Below are 22,106 nucleotides of genomic sequence, written 5' to 3' on the forward strand. Positions count from 1 at the left end.
AGGTCACAAGGTCTTTGACCTTGGTGTCATTTGAAAACACTTAACGAGTGAAGTATGCATACCGAATATAAAGTCTATATCCTATGGTTCAAAAGTAAGAGCGAAAGTTCGAAAAATCTATTTTTAGCATATAGGTCACAGTCAAGGTCACAAGGTCATTGACCTTGGTGTCAGTTGAAAGTGTTTAATTAGTGGAATGCATTCTAAATATGAAGTCTCTATCTCGAACGGTTCAAAAGTTACTAGTAAGGCGATAGTTAAAGTTGCCAACAGACAGAAAAACAGACAGACAACAGCTAAACACACAAACAGACAGACAGGACATAACTAATATATGCCCCAAATAAATTCAGTTGCATAAATATTTAACATTTTAACAAAAACTTGGTATTGAGGGACGTAGTTGTTGACAGGAATAAACTTTTCTCTCTTACAATAAGTCTGTCCATTGATGCAGTCCTTTCCGATAATAACTTTGTAACTTAGAAAAATTAGAAGTTTATATTCTAGAACATGTCCACGTATACATTATGATTTATGATTTGAGTAAATCTCTAATTCAAAGTCTTTTCAAAAATTGTTATACCATAATCATTTATAAAATTCAAATGACTGGCAGATGAAAATATGAAAAATGCTATTACTAATAATTGGATTTCATCATTTATCATTTTACGGAGGAATTCATAAAAAAAATACATCTGTATCATCAGCATAATTTTGCAATATGAACATTAAAATTTTGCATAGCATGAACATATTTGAAGTGCAGAAATAAGTACAGTGTGTAGTGAAACAACATATAGACTTGTATTTTTTTTTTTATATTTATGAATTTTTAATTTATGATTCTATAGCCAAAGTGTTGCCCGCGTGGCGCAGTAGTTTGAGTATCTTTCTATGGAGTCGCGAAGTAAGGAATCGAATCCCACCAAGGGACGGGGAGACCGGTCTTTCCTTTGACTTCGTATAAAATGAGGTCCCGTGTGTAGTAGGAGAAAGCACAAAAAGATCTCTTGCTGATCAATTACCCTAAGTGCCGAATTTCGGTTAGAATCTGTTGCCCTTCATCTGCAAGTGGTGGTATCTCAATATAAAGAAAAATTCTCAACAGGGACATTAAACAACAATCTATCAATATGTGTATAAATGGCAGTGTCCATGTTTTGCTATGGGAAACTCAAAATATATGTCGGATCAAAAAGTAAGATGTGCACAATGGCAATATGTAATAAAGATTCTGTGAAAGTTTCATCAAATTTCATCCAGTGGTATAAGAGGAATTGCGGATAAGAGATGGGTACCCCAAAGCGTAACAGACGGACGGACGGACGTACAGACGGACGGACGGACAGACGGAATTAACGATTACTATATACCCTCCTGCTTTTCAAGCGAGGGGTATAAAAATGTTAAAGAAAACACTACAAATTCATGTAACTGGCAATTCAGGAGATAAATAAATTCAATAAACAGATTTGTTTGTTTGATGTTTTATATACCCTTTCTAGAACTTTTTTCGAAATGTTATGTCTCGATTCCGAAATGAGATTTGAACCCTGTACTTAAGGATCGCTATACTCTGCCACTCATGGGCAAATGATCTAACCACTGCGCCACACAGGTGCACCAATAGACCTGGTGAAATACTGGAATCTTATTTTGATATCATAGAGGGGGAAGGGTGCAATCAGTAAAATATACCGAGTAATTAATGATTTTCTAGTCTTTTGCCTCTTCGATAAAAAATTAATTTCAACTGGTACAGTGTACTTTTTGAGATTTTTCTGAAAGAATTCAACTACACGGGTAACAACCTTTACTGAATTAAAAACTACGAAGGTAACAATGACACACACCACTTTCTCTACACTCAAAAAAATGTATTTTAAAACTTCCTATCTGTAGAGTCCGGAAAAGAAATCACAATGTTTTAACTAGTTAATTAAAATAAAAAAGAAATTAATTAGTATAATATTTAAAAACAAATAAAAATAAAATAGTTGAGGTAAAAAAAATCAAAATCATGTTGAGTGCTACTGCAGTAGGCTAATCAGTAACAAAAAATGTTTAGAGAAAGGGTATATGACTACATGTATATGTACATGTATAACGGGTTCTTCAAAATTCGTATTAATTTAATAATGCACACTATGATAATTTTTATAATAACAAATTTACCCCCAAAATTCAGAAATTAAATTAATGAATTATTAGAATTAAAAATGTGATGCATTTTTATTGTTTTGTAGCACCGTGACTATATAGATAAAATGTTGATTCAAAATTTTCCTACTATTTTTTTTTTTATTTATTTTCATTAAGATCTATTTATTATTTTTATTTTGTACATATAGATTATGCAATAAAATTAAATCATAGAAATATCAATATTATTTTAGTTGTCTATTTGTACTCAACATTTATAGAAAAAAAAAATATTTTAGTTGGCTTTATTGAAATTACTAATGCCCCGAACTTCTTCGAATAACGTTGAATTTTTTACACGTCTGGTTGGCCGTACATTTGTTGCCTTGTAAACAGGTAAACAATGAACGATACGGGAAGAAATGACAACGTATACATAAAGTAGATATGGAAATATGCACATACAATAAACGTATTTTAACATGATCAAATAATTTCATAAAATGTATACTGTGTATATATTTCTTTTATGAACTGATTTAATGTACAGTAGACGAAGTTCGAGCGATTCGAAGGTCAAACTTGATCATCGTGCTCCTTGTGATCCACACCCATACATTCACACATCAACAGATAATGTCGATACCGATAAAATATATTCTTTAATCACAAATTATATGTTTAAAAAAAAGATATGTCTAGAATTTATGTTGGAAAATATACATGAAGCAATCGATAGATGATGCTACCTTCGAAATAAAAAAAATTCAACACATGTCAACAACGTCGTCGTCATTCTCCGTACATGCCTGTGACGTCACGCGAGTCAGAAAGTGCTATTTTTCTCAAGGTTTTTTAATTTTTTAAGTGTGTGCGACTTTATGAACAAGATTAATTTTTTGAATGAAGACTTTTTTTGACAATATCTTTTACGTGTGTAAATATCTTTCTTGTTCAAGGCGTCGCACATACCTAAAAAAGCCGATAACGATGCTAAAAATGCCACTTTTAGACGTTTTCTTGTAAACTTAGTCACTTTAAACCTTCAATTCTCTGTATATTACTTAAATCAACATATCAATTTAACCATACAAGAAAAGTATAAATTCTAATCTTTAAAAAAATATCAATTTCATTGAGGTTTATTGGCGTTTAAATTGTAACAAAAACGGGGGCCAAACTATAATAGAAACCCTATATAGTTCTTTATCTTTGAGTCAAATGCTGACTATTGTCGTTCATACTAATTGTTAGTACATTATTTTTACCCCGAACTGATGACTGTTTTTTCAATATATTTCCGAATCATTACAAGAAACATACGCGGGTGCTCACTCTACCATGACACCTGATACCACCTCCGATGATTTGGAGGAATGTTTTGCTCTGCTCCTACTTTGAATTGTTTTATATCCTATTGATCGTGAATGCTGTTCGTTATCTCCATTTCTTTTATACAAAAGGTAAACAATGTATTTTTTAAAATAAATTTGGCACAGTCTAATTCGTAAAGCACAGTTTTTATTTAAATGAGAGATAGTTGATCACTTCAAGTAAAGCAGCACTGCTTTAAGAGCTTTACTGCTTAATACGATCGTCATAATAGTATAATCTTTTTTTAATACTAGACCTGGATTATATTTCAATTTTATCTCAGTATGCCATCAGAAAATCATCATCAACACATACGAACTGAGATTACTAGAAAATATAGTTATATTAGTATCTAGTATGTACATGTCTCAAAATACATGCTAATGACAGAAATAAACATACTATTAGAGATAGTACTAAGTCTTCGAACTTACACAAATGGAAAACATTACAATATATGTACATGTATGAAGAACTAAAAAAATGGAAATACCGTTTATAGCAAAATTATGTGCATGTACCTCACAAGTAAAAAAAGGACATAATCCAAGATATATACAGTATATGCAATATAAATTTATATCCCCTACCTTCAACAAAAATCTTAAATAAGACGATATTTTTGAATTAATGACCTTTAGACCTCAAAATGAATAAATTTCCTCCTCAAGGCATATACATCTATTATGTAAAATTTCATTTCAAAAGTACAAAAGCTTCTCGAGATATTGCATGGAAACAAAACTGTAAGAGACAAACAAGACTACAGATGAACAGTTGGCATGACAGACAGACCAAAATTTACATCCCCAACTATCAGCGGGAGACAAAAAATATATTACGTGGTCACACAATTATGGACCTGTACTTATATCAATTAGTTTACAATCACCCTTTTACCTATTTCATGTACCAAAAAAAGAAAAAATAAAGGCATTCATTTTCTATGACTTTTTTTGAAAATTCAGGTGTTTGAAAACAGGCTTTGAAAAATATATGTTCTTGAATTTTGCAGAAGACATGCGTATTTAAATACCTTAAAAAATTGAGATATTAGCACAACCCATGATCCAAAAATTAAAATATGTTTTTTTATCTTCAGAAACAGATCTTTCATTATATAATTTCATATCTTAGAATCGAGGTTGAGTTTGATATGAATCAATCATAAATTTATTTATTTGATTAGAAAAGATGACGCATTTTATGACGTCATGCTAATGTACTTTGACTCGAGAGAAGATTATAGCACGTTCAATAGATATGGAGTCAACGATAATAAGTTATAAGGTTATAAATAGTCGATTGTCCAAGTTATAAATACTGCTTAACTGAGCAGTTTTCATTTTTAAGAAATTCTCAGGACCAAAAATGCCCAAGTGCACGTGGTTCTTGCTCTTTATATTGCTTTGCTGTGAACAAACTTTTGAATAAAAGTGTGGGTGGCATTCGACTTGTTTTTGTTTTTTTTTTATATGCCTTTCTTTTATTTTACTTGACATAAATAAATTAAGGTAAAAATGGCAAAAACGTGTAGGTCAATTGATTGAAGATCTTAAAGTCAAATGTGCGTGTACACTCTCAAGAATGCTTTTGATATAAACTTTAAATTATTGCACCATATTTTTTTACAGCTACAATTCAATCATTAGGTCCATTACACTTGGAATGTATGGTAATTGTCCCCCGCTTTCGCGAAAGCGAGGGGACATTAAATCTCATTCGTCTGTCTGTCTGTCCGTCACAAAAACTTTAACCTTGCCCATAACTTTTGATTTAGTGGAGCTATGACTTTCATATTTCACATGTGTATTCCTTGTGACAAGACCTTTCTTTGGGTACCACCAAATTTGACCCTTTGACCTTGACCTTGGAGTTTTACCCACTTTTACACAAAAATTCCAAACTTTTACTTTGGCCATAACTTTTGAATAGTAGTTACTATGACTTTCATATTTCACATATGTATTGTTTGTGGCAAAACCTTTCATTGGATAACAATAATCTTGACCTATTGACCTTGATTTTGGAGATTTACTTACTTACGAAAAAACTTTAACCTTGACCATAACTTTTGAACGGTGAGGACGAAGGCTTTCGTACTTCACATATGTTATCCTTGTGAGAAGACCTTTTATTGGATTCCAATAATTTTTGCCCTTTGACCTTGACCTTGGAGTTTTAATTACATTTTTAAAACTTTAACCTTGGTTACAACTTTTAAACAGTAGATACTAGGACTTTTATATTTCACATATGTATTCCTTGTGGCAAGACATTTCATTGGATACCAACAGCCTTGACCTTTTGACCTTGACCTTGGAGATTTATCTACTTATGAAAAAACTTTAACCTTGACCATAACTTTTGAACGGTGAGGACTAGGGCTTTTGTACTTCACATAATTATGTAATCCTTTTGAGAAGACCTTTCATTGGATACCAATATCTTTAACCCTTTGACCTTGACCTTGGAGTTTTAACTACTTTTTAAAATACTTTAACTTTGGTCACAGCTTTTGAAGGGTAGATACTAGGACTTTTATATTTCACATAGGGTGAATTCACCATGCATCGGACACATACCTTGCTTCGGACAACTTTAGACAATAGATTCTCTTTCAACTTAAGAGTTCCGTGTATTTAGTTGTTTCTGTCTAGAAGCTGAAGATTTAAATTTTTCAATGATACCGATTGTGATTATCATGTTGTGATAAAAATAACCCGAGAATGGCCTTGAAGTTACATCATATTTTACATCATCAAAGGGGAATAACCAGAAATTTAAGATTTTTCGATTTTTAGAGTTATCGTTCTTAAAATTCGACTTCAGCGGAACGAGTCAGACTTTGGTAAATAAAGTCAAAGATTGGTAATTTTACATAGATTTTAAAGAAATTGTACATCAATATTCGTATAATTCTTTATAGAACTGGTTTTTACTAGTATGTTCATTTCTCCGTACATCGGACAAAAATTAACCATGCATCAGACACTTTCCGATGCAATGGTAAGTACTACCATTTTCATACAGAACCCATCTGATAGCTGTTTTTTGCGGGAAAGGAAAATAAAAACTCTATATTTTCAGTCAAAATACAAGTTATCGATATATGACGTCTGGAATTTGACTCAATTTATTTCTACAAACCAGAGTATGATAAACCATGAAAAAAGGGCGCGAATTACCGCATTATAAGCATTTTAAAGCATTTCTAAGGCAGACTGAGGTCTCTTGAATTGTTCTACATTTGTGCAACGATATCGCCAATTAAATTTAAGTTGAGGGTTATTTCTTAGATAAAAGATAAAAATATATCCATATCAAGCATTTTAAAGCACTTTGATCGAGGTATGATATTTTTCTGGTCAAAATACCGTCTGTCCGATGCATGGTAAACAATGTCCGATCCATGGTGAATTTTGAGTTATCACTAAAAACTCGATTTTTGAGGATATTTTCTCAATAAAGGGCATATAATTGTGTCCCAAAATGGTATTTTAATCACAAACTAAATGTTAAACTCTATTTTGATAATTTTCCGTCGGTAGCGATATAGCTAGAACTTACTGAAGTACAAGGGTATCCGATGCATGGTGAATTCACCCTATGTATTCTTTGTGGCAAGTCCTTTCATTGGACATCAACTTTGACCTTTTGACTTTGACCTTAAAGATTTATGTACTTATAAAAAACTTTAGCCTTGACCATAAATTTTGAACAGTAAGTGCTAGGGCTTTCAAACTTCACATATGTAATCCTTGTGAGAAAACTTTTCAGTGGATATCAACAACTTTGACCCTTTGATCTTGACCTTGGAGTTGACCTACTTTTAAAAAACTTTTTACTTTGGCCATAACTTTTTAACGGTCAGGATTAGGGTTTTCATCCTTCAAAAAAATCAACTTCAGTGTTACTTTCTAAATAAATGACATATGATAGGATGTTCGTATTACACACAATATGTCATAAAAATAACATCTCACCCACAAAGACACCGAAAGCGGGGGACCACAATTCTTTGAATTTGCTTATGGTAAAGTGGTTTTAATATCAAACGCCTGTTGACAATTCGAAAACCTCATAATATATCTAATAGGCTGTATAATGATTTAATAGGCGTATTAATTTCAAAAAGTACATTATAATTGAATTAATTACCTGCATCACAGCGTGCGAAGTGAAACTCTTGAAAAAAAAATAGTATGCGACTTCAACTATCACTTGGAAATGACAAAGATAGCTAAAAGAGTACTTAAAAGAAAAAATCATGTGCTTATAACAAAATTTCAAAATAATATATTAAGTTTTATCTCTAAAAAAAAAAAGAACTAAATACGTGAGAAAATGTCTGTAGTACTATAGATGAGGGATATTTATTAGTTCCCTCAGTGTATTTTTATCTTGCCCATAAGTTTTGTACGGTACTTCCGGTGTGGCGACGCACATGGCGTAAAGCGGGAACGAGGGCTGAGGGTCTTATCGTAGAGGTTTAGTGTGTGGGCCGTGGTATATTGAATGTAATGTGCTCTAGTCGGGTCCCCAAGTAGGTGCGGTTTGCGTTTGTGCAAGATTCAGGGTTGCTGCATATCACTGGATGCACCGGGCGGAGGGACCATTCTTTTCTTCGAGGAAATTCGAAAAGTTCAGGAAATAAGATGCCACGAACTGGAAATAAGGGGAAAGAAAAAGAAAAAGACAGTGCGCAAGGTGATGAAGTGTCAAATAAGACCTAAGAGACATATTTTCGAGTCTTATACAAAAATTAGAAAACTCAATGAGTGAGAGGCTTTCTACATTAGAGAAGAAGCTAGAGGAAACGCGGACTACTGTCAAGGAGGAAATTATAGAAATGAAGGCAGCTTTGCAGAACCAGGATGACCGTCTAACGGAACTGGAAACGATTGACAAAGAGAAAGTACAACCGCAGAGTGAAAGGATAAGCCAATTAGAGACGTCTCTAAGACAGTTGCAAGATCATATCACATATTTAGAGACAAGATCGAGAAAGTACAATCTACTGTTCTACGGCATTGCGAGAGAGGAGAATGAAGATGTGCCGGCTGTCATTCTGAACTTTCTACGCCAAAAATTGGGCGTGCTGTCAGCAGAGGATATCCTGATTCAAAATTGTCACAGAATCCCTAAAAATCCAAATCTCAATTACAACAAACCTGGAGCTCCAGATGCAATCATTGTCAAATTCGTTCGGATGGAAGACCGAAACCAGATATTGATCCACGCAAGGAACGCTACCTTACCACAAGGTTACGCAGTAAGGACCGATTTGCCGGGTCACCTGAAGAAGAAAGAGAGGGGAATTGGCGCAGAAAGCATACGAGCTAAGGAAAACGGGTAACAAGACAAGGATCCGGGAAGTCAAAGATGACTCATTCTTGAATATAGAAGAAAAGACGAAAAAGAATGGATCAAATTCTGTGGTCCGGCAATGTAGTTTTAAGAAGTTATTTTTTCTTCTGCAGATAAAGGTTATTGGACTTATGGTGAAGGTGTTTGAATGTTATAACTTTATCTATAAAGTGCTTTCAAGTGCTTACTTGTTTAGTTTATACTCAATGTACAATAACAAATATAATCTAAAGGTATAGAAAGAAAGATGTACATTACTTTTTTAAACAAATGAAAACTTAATGTAATCAAATGGCTCACAATCTGAATTTGATAATTTGACCAAGTTTAAGTGATAAGATAAGACCCAATGCAGTCTACAACATATTTTTTTTTCTCTGTAACTGTTCTATTACCATACAGGAAGTATTTTTCATTTTTGATTTATGTGTGAAAGAAATGAGAGTATGCAGCATGTATATGTTTTCATCTTTTTTCAACTTAACAATATAGATGTAATATGACTCAGTTCAAATATTACTTCTGTAAACTGCAGAGGCTTACATGATTCCGCAAAAAGAAAAGATGTATTTAACTATTTAAGAAATTTAAAATCATCTATATATTGTTTACAAGACACCCATTGCACAGAATCAGAGAAAAAATCAGTTTATGCCCAATAGAGAAATGACATATATATCAGCTCAGGAAAATCAGGTGCAAGGGGGACTTTAACACTTTTTAATAACAAAAATGAAAATAAAATTTCTAAAGTTTATAGTGACGGTGAAGGAAATTTTATCATATCAAATATAATGGTGGATAACAAATACTCAATCACCTTGGTAAATTTATATGGTCTAAACAAAGATAATCCTAAATTTTATTCAGAAATTAGTGATAAAGTGGAAGAGCTATTTGACACTGACTTTATAATCATGTGTGGGGACTGAAATGTAGTACAGGATTACCAGTTAGATTGTTATAATTATGTTAGGGAAAATAATCCAAAGAACAAGCTTGAAAGTGAAAAGTTAAAAACTAAATTTAACTTAGTAGATCCCTGGAGGATTAAAAACCCAGATGAAAAAAAATAGACATGGAGTAGAAAGAACCCAGTTAAACAGGCTAGACTTGACTACTTTTTAGTATCAAAGGAACTCTTATCAATTGTAAGTGACGTTAATATAAAGCCAGGCTATAGGACTGATCACTCTATCATTGAATTAGATATCACTATTAATGAGTTTAAACGTGGAAAAGGATTCTGGCGCTTTAACAACTTCTTATTGAGAAACAAAGAATTTGTACAAAATGTTAAAAAAATTATCAGAGAAACAGATGATGAATACCGTATTGATGAATCAAACTTAGAAATTCCGGAAAATCTTTTTCTTGATGTTCTATTGATGAAAATAAGGGAAATGGCTATACAAATGTCTGCAAAACTAACTAGAGAAAGGAAAGATCATCAATTGAAAATTGAAAATCAATTAAAAATTTTACATGATATGCATGCAAAAAACCATTTGTCAATTTATCTAGATATGATAAATGATCTTGAGACAGATTTAGAGGAGATTAGAAAATATGAATTAAAGGGGCTTTTACTAAGAAGTCATTGTAAATGGATAGAAGGGGAGAAACCTACTAAATCTTTTTGTGCCCTAGAAAAAAGAAATTATGTCAATAAGAATATCAACAATTTAATCAATGATGATGGCAAATATGTAAACAAACAACAAGAGATCTTGGAAGAAGTAAGAAAATTTTACAAAAAACTATATGAAAATAAAGATCACGATGAGCTCAATGATGTTAATCTTGAGGATTTACTTCAAAAGTATGAAGTGCCCAAAATAAATAATGATATAAAAAGTTCTATAGATGTGGAAATTACAACACAGGAAGTATTTCAAGCTCTTAAAAACTTTAAAAATGACAAAACGCCTGGGACCGACGGTTTCACAGCAGAATTTTTTAAGTTTTTTTGGACAGATATCAATTCATATATTCTTAAATCCTTTAATTATAGTTACAAATCAGGTCAGCTGTCTTATACGCAGACACTTGGAATAATTTCTATTCTCCCTAAAGGCAACAAGTCAAGGAAACACTTAAAAAATTGGAGACCAATTACATTACTGAACATTACATATAAACTTCTATCTAGTGTTTTAGCCAACCGAATAAAACTAACCCTGTCAATAATAATACATAAAAAACAAAAAGGGTTTCTTGCTGGTAGATATATTGGTGAAAACTCAAGGTTATTATATGATGTTATTCATTATTGTAAAGAAAATGATCACCCAGGTCAGATCCTTTTAATTGATTTTGAAAAAGCATTCGATTCTATATCTTGGAGATTCATTTTCAAAGTACTCAGATTCTTTAATTTTGGTGAATTTTTTTTAAAATGGATAAAGATTTTACTTAATGAGCTTAGGTTATGCGTTATCCAAAATGGTTTTTTTTCAAACTTTTTCCAGATGGAACGAGGTTGTAGGCAAGGTGATCCTATTTCACCATATTTGTTTTTACTATGTGCAGAAATAATGGGAATTATGATTAGAAATAATAAATTGATAAAGGGCATTGTTATTGAAGATAAGGAATATAAACTATAACAATATGCTGATGATACAGTTTTATTGATGGATGGCTCAGAGGAATCCATAAAATCAACTTTATCCTTAGTTAATCAGTACTCCGAATTCTCTGGATTGAAACCAAATTATGATAAAACACAATGTATTAAGATCGGGTCAACTGTCCATACTGATAACAATTTATGTGATAAATATCCAAACTTAATGTGGTCACAGGAGCCATTTACAGTGCTAGGTATAACATACTGTGTAGATTTAGATCCAGATGCTATATTTGCTTTGAATTTTTTTCCAAAGATTGACACTGTCAAAAAACTTATATCATCATGGTCTAGAAGATGTTTATCAACGGCCGGTCGTATAACTGTTGTAAAAACCTTGCTTTTACCTAAATTTAGTCACCTATTGATTACTTTACCTAGCCCATCTAAAGAGAAACTAAAGGAAATTGAAGATATATTCTTTAATTATATTTGGAATTCTAAAACAGCTAGGGTGGCTAAAATTACCATATGTCAAAGTTATGAAAATGGTGGTATGAGAATGACATGTCTTGATTCCTTTTGTAAAAGCTTAAAAATCACATGGATTCACAGGCTACTTGATGGTTATTGTATATCAGCCTAGAAAGAATTATTAAAGGATTTAAATCCAGATCTTAAATACTTGAATATTTATGGAAGTGATTTTTTAAAAAAAACTCAAGAAAGATACAAATAATGTTTTTTGGAAAGATGTTTTTTCAGCATTGTTAGATTTGAGGTTAAGTATTGATGATCAAATGTCTGTTTTAAGTCCTATATGGTATAACCAATCTATATGTATTAACAAAAAAAGTATTTGTTATAAGTCATGGCTGAGAAAAGGCATACAATTTATTTTTGATTTTTATGATACAAATGGTACCTACTTGGATTATCAAGAATTTTGTAAGTTATATGATTTAAAAGTACCATTAACCTTGTTTTTAGGAATACTGAGTTGTATAAAAAAAATTACAGTTGAATTATGATCAAATGACAATTCAAAGAAACCAGCCTTTTTTCCCAAAATTCTTACAAGTAATTATAAAAAGCAAGAAAGGTGCAAGAGATTTCTATGATATTCTTGTTAGTCAGAAATACAAAAAAACCAAAGAGTGAAATGAAATGGGAGAATATTTTGGATTTAAATGTTGATGACTTTTGGTGGAAAAAACAAAATATTTTGTTCTTTAATGTAACAAATGATATACAGCAAATATGGTTCCACTATAGAATTGTACATAGAATTTTAGCCACAAATACATTTTTATACAAAATTGGTGTTACTGACTCGCACCTATGTAGTTTTTGTAAAATGCATCCAGAGACAATGTGCCACCTCTTTTGGGAATGTGAGTTTGTTGTAGAAATTTGGGAAATGTTTGGAATTGGATGTTAGAAAAGTTTGGACTTGATATAAATCTAAATAAGGTTGATGTTCTGTTGGGAAAATATTACAAATATAACAATACATTTAATCTAGTAATATGTATAAATAAAAAGTATATCTATAGAACCAAACTAAAGAAAAATACATTTTACTTCAAGATTAGGCAATATTCAGAAAATAATAAGACCCTAGAACCGTGTGCCACGAGCTTATAGAGGGCTCACGACCCACAATATACAAAAGAGTGGGAAAGTGAGCAACCGTAAATGCATAATATTTTATGCAACATAATAAAGAACAAAGGCACAAATCAAATGAGCAATTGTTCAACCACACTCACGTATGCTTCTCCTGTCGAGTATACTTGTGAGCGACCATAAGCAAGGGTCACCCATAACAGGAACTTTATGCATACTAATGTGAAAAACCAATGAGATAAACACACACAACTGCTAAATATTGCAGATAAAATGTGTACACACAACAGCTGTTGTGAAATATAAACAAGTAACACAAAAGTCTAGGGTCAAATGATTGTCCGAATACCATAAACAACATCGTTATATTAAACAGTGTAAAATAATATTGTCAGGGTGTTATGCCCTGTTAAGATACATTAAAACTTAAAAACATCCACGTCTATGACAAATACCAATGGCAGATCTAATGCTCTTTGTATATTTCAGCATTCCTAATGGATTTAAATGCACCCCATCACAGAGCATAAGAGATCTGCTGTTTTGCCAAAAACCGAGGTGGTGCCAAAAGGTAATCTTTGGATTGCCTCGGCATAAATGTTCAATATGTTTGTTAACTTGATAAACAATGTTGTTAAAGAGTTTCCCGCAACGGCGAGAAAACCTTCGCAACAATTGACCAATGATAATATGCTTAACGTTGTAAGCTTGAACTATAAATGAGGCGAAAGAAACAATATCGCGCGCTAATTTTGCAGGATCCGAGTCAACTCGAATGTCATTGCCTCCGACCTGCAGAAAAAGCACTTGAGGTAAAAACTTCTCTAAGATATTCATATAACAAGGTTTTTGCAAACATTTCTGACCCAGTCGGACAGTTCCACCCCCAATTCCTTTAAAACTAACAAGAAATTGACCGGCATCGAGAGATAAATTTTTCCACTCTCTGTGAGATATGATAAATTCGTCAAGACGACGAATGAAGGAATGACCAAAAACTAACACCCGACAGGTCATAATGAATGCAAAAATATATTATAAAAGAATTATGGTTCGCCTATACCTTTTAAATCGTCCTTGCAGTGCGCAGCCCAATCAAGGAATGCCGCAAACGATTCAGACCCCTGGAAAATCCCGGGGCGACACATATTCAAAGACCAATTAAAAGCGCGCATTCCGAGGTATGCAAAATGATGCAGAGTTAACTGCGGCTAACAGCGAAGATTTACTCGCACTGAGTCATGTTTCATTTCCGGTAATAGATTACGCGTAAACTCTAGATGCTTGAGTTGAATAACAATATGACAAATACAAAATAAAATACTTATATCTAAACTTGTTGTCATAAACTATTTTATTTTCCCATAAAATTAATTATCTTTTGAGAGAGTCAAACAAGAAATTGTATATTACTATAATTGTGAGAAATATATTTATAAGAAAAATGGAGATATGGACAGCTTCAAAAAACGATGGAATGCGATAACATTTTAAGACGAAAATTATTGCCTGACGTCACGGCGTCAGGATTGATATACCCAGCAGGCACGCAACGTTGTTTCAACGTTGAAAGGAGGTGGAATATAGGTTGCAACGTTGATCAACTATATTTCAACGTTGTTTCAACGTTGAGGTTTCAACGTTGAATCCTCAACCTTTTTTCAACGTTGAAACAACGTTGAAGCTGCAACGTATTTTCAACGTTGAATGTTCGTCGATATTTCAACGTTGAAACAACGTTGAAGCTGCAACATATTTTCAACGTTGAATGCTCGTCGATGTTCAACGTTGAAGCAACGTTGAAGATTCAACATGTTTTCAACGTTGAGTATTTTTGATTATGTAAAGTTAAAACAAGGTTTAAAAATGCTGTCTCTTGATTTCAACGTTGAAACAACGTGGAAGATGCAACATATTTTCAACTTTAGGAAAGTTAGGAAAATTTAACGTTAATACAACGGGTAACGAGTATTGAGCACTCTAGTTTTTAAGTTCAAAATATAACGGTGTCTTTAACTTCTTAATTCATGCGATTTTTCGCAATATACACACAGCTGTATGCATTGTTAGAAAAAATTATATATACATGTATAATAATTATACTTACTAAATGAAACGCATGCATTATAAATTGATTTACTCAAAAGAGTTGTGCCAATAGCTAGTACCATTATAAAATTTTAAATATGAGTTTATATGAAGCATGGCATCTACATTTAACACTTCATTATAATTATAATTGTTTCAAAAAAGGTTATTTTTTTAAATAAATTGTGAATGCTATTTTTTTTGGACATATTTATAAAATACGTTGAATATAAGCTTTTAATAAATAATAACATCTTTATCCAACATCTCACTGTAATTCCATTTTACTTTAGAATTAATAAAATAATTATTCCGAATTAATGTTCTTAAAGTTAGACTCGTATAGATCCGTGCCGTATACTCTTGCGCAGATTATACTATACAGAGTGAATCTAAGAAGTTTTATTTTATTAGATTGTGCGTTTGTTGTGTGTATTAATTCTACAATCTTTCTTTTCACAAAATATAAAAAAATTCAAATAAACACATAAGATTTTCCACACTGACAATTAACCCCGGTCAAGTTGCATTACTTAAGATCCACTCCCCAAAAACCTTCGAGATATCAGGTAAGGAGTGCCTCTCGCTTAGTTGGTCAGTTTCAGTGTCAGGATAACCTTGTTATGCAATTTTCTTGCTGGGCAGAGTATAGCTGTTTGCAGCTTATCTAGGTCAAAATTTGAATTCAACTGATGGACAAGAAGTGTGCGTCTCCTTGCTGTTCATATTTAATGTGTTTTAAAGCTATATCCACAAGGATTAAGGCTGGAATATCAACTTCTGCTCAGTAAGTATTTTTCCTTTTTTAAGAAATTAATTTTTTAGTATCTGTACATCATTTCATTCTTGTTTTATAAGTATATTTGAAATCTGCGTGAAATGCACATCCTTGGTTCGTGTATTATGTGTTTTGTTGATATTCATTTGGTTATGAAATATGAGCTAGTACACTAATATATTATACAATTTAACTAATTGTAGTTCGTCGTAAGGTTCAATCAACCAGTGGTGCTGGGAATTGCTTGTATAATCAGCCTTGATTGCATCAGATTCTTCGCCCGTGAAAATTATACAAAGGAATGCAACATTTTGTAAGTACACTATGTATATGTATGTCTATAACATTTTTCTTTAGTAATAATTATTTATAAGCATACTTATGCGAATTTCAACATGAAGTCAACTATAATTCTTTTAATCATGTTAATTAAATCCAAGAACAGGAATATATTCCTTTGTCTGATTTTTTAAATCATTCATGTATATTTATTTTTATCGTTTGAAATAACGTGTTACGTACATTTTATCAAACAAATGGCTTTTAACATCTTTATTTCTTTTATCAATAGGCTTTTGCTTTAGAGGGTGGATTCTCCTGTTCACTTCTTTCATTCGTGGGACTTAACTATATGCGAGATTAAAATCAATGGATCCGCCACTTTGTGGAACTTAGTAGTGTAAGGCAGACGCGTACTTTGAAGGACCTGGATGTGATTACTGTGACCCACTTTTCACTAGGAATATAAATTTTGTCAAGCAGTGATTTTTGAGATTCAGTGATTGAATCCGAATTTGTGTTTGTCTTAAAAATACATGTAAAATAAATTCTCTCACAATCATAATACTGGATCACAACTTATATAAATATTACGCAACTTGAATAAATTTTTTTATTAGAATTTGAAATGTATTCGTTTATAAAGCAAAATGTAATATGAATTCAACGTGATTTCAACCAAATATCAACGTTTGTACAACCGAGAAATTTCAGCCAAATCTCAACCTTATTTCAACCATTTGTTCAATGTTGATATTTGACGTTGAAACAACGTTGAAGCTTCAACGTTGCCTCAACTTTCATTTGCAACCAAAAATCAACCATAAATCAACCAAAAATTCAACCCATTTTCAACGATTATTCAACGTTGAAAATTGAAGTTGAAACAAAATTATGTCTCAACGTTGCCTCAACTTTCATATGCAACCAAAATTCAACGTTGATTTAACGTTGAAGTGCAACGTTGATTCAACGTTGAATCAACGTTGAAATGCCTGCTGGATAAGGATTGATATTTCCGAGGTGCGAAGGGAAGAAGTCACAGTTAGCCAGCAAAATTTTGTGCATGCTGATTATCACTGGAATTTGTTACCTCCGTTTCAACAAAACATTTAGCAGAAAAAAATTACTGTCTTACTGATACAATATATTGATGTGTTTATTTCCTTTAGTTTTTTTGCAAGCAGCTGTTTATTTCATAGACGGACATGTCCGTTTGTCCTTTTTTCTGCGTTTCTGTACCATTGGATGAGTCCATTTGTCTTCTAGGTAAGGTATGTCACAATCATTTTGCGCCAAATGTCACGTGTATACCTTCGCGCCCTTTTCCTGGATGATTCTACTGCACTGAATGGAAATGAAAACTTCAAGTCTGTTTGTTTTATCGGAATTTCGAACTTTGGGGAAAAACATATCCGTGATATTGTGAAAGAAGTTAGAAGTTAATTCATTTAAAGTAAATAAAACGAAACGGAAACTGGCCAAATATACATAATATTTCTGATCATATCTCGCCGGACTCGCAGCCCCCCCCCCCCAGTTTTCAGAGATGAAATTCTTTCTCCTATGAAACACAGAAAATAAACTTTCTTTTACTATATATAGGAAATGTTAATTGAAAGGTTGGGTCCCCCTGTATATAACAGGAAATTGATTAAAGGGAAATGCAGTATTTAATGCTAAAAAAAATTGGTACAGAAAAAAACTTGACACTTAAAAAAAAGTTTGTCAGTACCCCCCCCCTCCCCCCCCCCCCCCCCCCCCCTGAATAGGATTTTCAGCTTTGGGCATATTCATTTTTTTTGCAGGTGAGTGAAAAAAATTCTCTAGCTGCCCCCCCCCCTTTCAAAAATGAGGCCTCCATTGCTTTCATAAGAAGCAAACAACTTAAAATTAATGCATGATGTTTTGTTCGACGTCTTCATAATTTACTCTAATGAAATAATTACCTCTCACCTAATGTAAACGTTTATATATATAACTTATCATGATTACAGGTTCTATAGATATTGATTGCATTAGTCAGACAAGCTTTTTTGAAAAGCTATTACTTGTGTATGTAGATTAAGTTGTATAAATGCTATTAAGTACAGAATTGCAGTTTTCAGATGTGTATTTTTTTTATTGACAAAATCTTCGCTAGCTACTGATATAGACATATGCATGCCTTTGTAGTGAATGATGAGTGAATGGGTTAACAAAAAAAAATTTGTCCTATCATAAGATAAGCTTGTGTTGTAACCCTGTAAGCATAGTGAATCCAGGGCCCCAACCCTGGCACTAAGCACTGTACTTTAATATATGATGGGATAATAAAAAAAAAAAATTGAAAAAAAAAGTTTTGTACGGTAAATGCTGGGACATATCTCCTTATATGTTATTTTTGAGACAAGGCCTATCAAAGGATGCCAACATATTTGATCTTTTGACCTTGGAGATTTATGTGCTTAAATTAGAATTATCCTTTGTCATATTTTTTTGAACGGGAAGGGCAAGGTTTAAATACTTCACATGCATGTAAAATGTCTGTGGCAAGACCTTTCATTGGTAACCAAGAACTTTGACCTTTTGACCTTGGAGTTTGACCTACTTGTTCAAAAACAAATGTTGACCATAACATTTAAGGGTTAGGACTAGGGCTTTCTTACTTCACATATTTAATCAATAATAATGTGATAAGAATTTTCATTGAATACGCAAAACTTTGACCCTTTGACCTTGAACTTGGAGTTTAACCTACTTGTTTTTTTTAAATTACTGGCCATAACTTTTGAACGGTTATGGTTATTGCTTTTTTACTTCACATATTTAATTCATGTGACAAGACCTTTCCTTGTATACAAAGAACTTTGACCCTTTGACATTGGCCTTGGAGTTTGGCCCACTTTTTTTAAAACTTTAACCTTGGCCATACCTTTTGAACAGCTAGGACTATGACTTAAAACTTCACAAATATAATCCTTGTGAGAAGTCTTTTCTTTGGAATCCGACGACTTTGAAACTTTGACCTTAACCCTTGGCTTTCATTCTTCAAAAAAGTACAAATGTATTTCTTGTGGAACAAGAATTTACTTCGGGTACCAAAGAAAATATTTGCATTTAAGAAAGGATATTCTTCACTATGCTAGGGGCATCATTGTTTCACAAACACATATTCTATTAATGTCTCTTTTTTTCTTTCTTATTTTAAAATTTAAAAACACGTAATTTTCCAAAGTTAGGAAAAAATTGTCTCAACTGTTTCTCATCTAGAATTTCCATTAGGTTCATTTCATGCATAAAATGGTTCTGTGCCTCTATCAATTATTTAACTATCACCCTCTATTCCATTTCATAAATCAAAAGACTCTAATTTCCTATTAAGAAAATTCTTATTGAGAATCCAGGTGTTAAAAACAGGTTTTGAGAGAAATTATCTTAATTCTTGCAGAAAACGTGCATATTTGACTTCCATTAGCAAAGAATCAAAATATGAGCAGAGCTCACGATCCAAAAAAAAAAAAAAACAAATCATATTTTTTTCTATTTTTTAGAACAGATCTTTTGCTATTTATTTGCATATTTTAGATCAGAGGTTGTGCTCTATATGCTATATTAAAAAAAAGTTTAATTATAGGCCATTTTCAAAAGAATTTACAGGATATAGGAACGCAGCACAGTTAAGGTTACAGTAAGGAAGCGGTGCCTAATTTGTACGGAAAATGTTTACTATGACGTCACACATAATACAAGGCCTTCAAAATACCACAAAATGAAATTATATGCTATTTCAAACACCTGGATAGCTATATAATACATACAAACTTAATATTACATGCAGTTTTGTCGTTTGTTATATCCCGCACAACAGTATATAAACGATGCATCGATCGCAATGACTTGTCAATGTGACGTCATCTCGCAAAATGACGCAGTTCGTACACAGTGAAAGGCTGATCAAGTCACATTTTGTACAATGAAAAATTTCTTTTGTTCTCAAATAAAATATTATTTGCAGTTAAGTAAAAAGCCGTTAACTTGGATGCGATGTCTATTTTAGTATTTTATTTATAAACTACACGTACATTCTCCAGACAAGCGATACTAACGTGTCGCTACATGTATTAATTAAATCAAGTATTGCAAGGTCATACCCTCAATGTATCTTGTCAAGATTTTAAACATAAACTCAAGAAGCATTAATATATTTGAAAAGTACTGCGAACTTCTTGAAATCTTGTAAATAAATTAATTATAGCTATATTTGATGTAGTTGACCAGCAAAATATTCAACCTGCCGTACATCAAATTAAATTTTATCAATTAAAAATGGGAATCTATATAGGTTCGCAGAACTTTTCACAAACTACATATGGTGTTGAAGAGGATTATAAATTAAACTAAGATCTTTAACTTGGTTATGCCCTTGCAATATTGAAATTTATAGATGACCTCTAAACTGCAAGTATAATTGCTAAAGTCATGAGACATCGACATGACATGACGAGTCTAAATAAAAAACAAGTAGAGCTTTTCAAAAAAGCTTACCGTCTTTAGCAACAACCGTAAATAGTAAACTGATTTATACCTATCAGGCCGCATAATTCTTTTAATTTCTTGATTTTGTATTTCTACATTAGCTTTTTACTGGCATTAGCCCTACCACGGTTGTCGCTCGGTCATCTCCGTGAACTTTGACTGGCCGAGAGCTTTTGGCAAAACCTCGGCTGATTCCGTTACCTTCTTCAAACGAGAAAGGGGAAAAGAATAACAAAAAATTGTAAAGCCTGCAAGCAATAAAAATAAAATCTATCTACAATGAAATTAAAGAGACCTTTTAGGTTATTGCTATAAAAAATAACATGTTATTATGAATTTAATTACTGCTGATTTTGTTGTTCGTTTTGTCATTTTTTTAAGATTGAAAATCTTGCAAAATTGTTAAGTCGTACGAAAATTAGATCATCAGAAAGTTATCTCCCTTGCATTGAACAGCATTTCAACCAATGAAATAATTGAAAATTTTCTCATCATGCAATTTCTGCCAATCACAAAAGAGAGTAAGTGCATAGTCCGGAGACTGTAAAAAACTTCACCTAAACAATACCGTCTTCCAAGGAAGACGGTAATCAACATGTAGATTTAAACCACATTACATTTTTTTGTATCACTAAAAAGCCTAAAAAAGTCCTAAAAAGAATCGCCCATCCTAATAAAGTATGTATTTTTTATCTTAAAAAATCGCCGATATTTCCATTTGTAACCTTAACTGTGCTGCGAAGGATGACGTATTTACGACCAATGCATTAACTAAAGGGGAAAGAAATACGTTATGTTCAATAGATTTATAATCAGCGAGAGTCCAATTGATAAATACTGCATTTTCGGTTTATTCTGAGCAGTTTTTCAGAAATTTTCATACAATAGCAAAAACATAGGACACAATAAATATAATATACATATTAAGTTAACAAAATATCAATTTTAGCCTGACATATTAGAAATCAAGGATGAATTTTGAAAGATTTATTTTAGTTATAAAGTCAAAGCAAGCGTGCTTGTGTGCACAAGAACAAAAAATAGGTATATATTTTCTTTTAATGAGTTTCTTTCGAAAGAGAGACAATATTCTTAAATCAGTACTTTGTTTTTCTTGACTGTGATTTTAAGGGGTAACGACATCTTAATTCAAATTATCAAAATTTTTAAGAGTTGAAACGTTTATGAAGTGTGTAAAATTGACCTAAGTATGTCATTATAAATATATCCTTGTTTTTCTTGAACTACGAAATAGTCAAACATATTACAATAAACTCATATCACAACTAACATCTGTTGGGAGCACTAAAGACCAGAAAAAATGTTTCATGAACAGAAAATATGTTTGTT

General features: G+C 32.2%; 1 long non-coding RNA gene across 1 annotated transcript; it reads left to right on the forward strand.

Moving 5' to 3' along the window:
- Positions 1-15,619: 15,619 nt before the first annotated feature.
- LOC134236542 (uncharacterized) lies at positions 15,620-16,803 on the forward strand. Its single transcript, XR_009985633.1, has 3 exons — positions 15,620-15,968; positions 16,163-16,272; positions 16,531-16,803. It is a non-coding gene; the product is annotated as an uncharacterized LOC134236542 (long non-coding RNA).
- Positions 16,804-22,106: the final 5,303 nt, after the last annotated feature.

This window comes from Saccostrea cucullata, unplaced genomic scaffold (assembly GCF_032062105.1).
Source record: "Saccostrea cucullata isolate Sc308-1 unplaced genomic scaffold, CSIRO_AGI_Scuc_v1 ctg340, whole genome shotgun sequence".
NCBI lineage: Eukaryota > Metazoa > Mollusca > Bivalvia > Ostreida > Ostreidae > Saccostrea > Saccostrea cuccullata.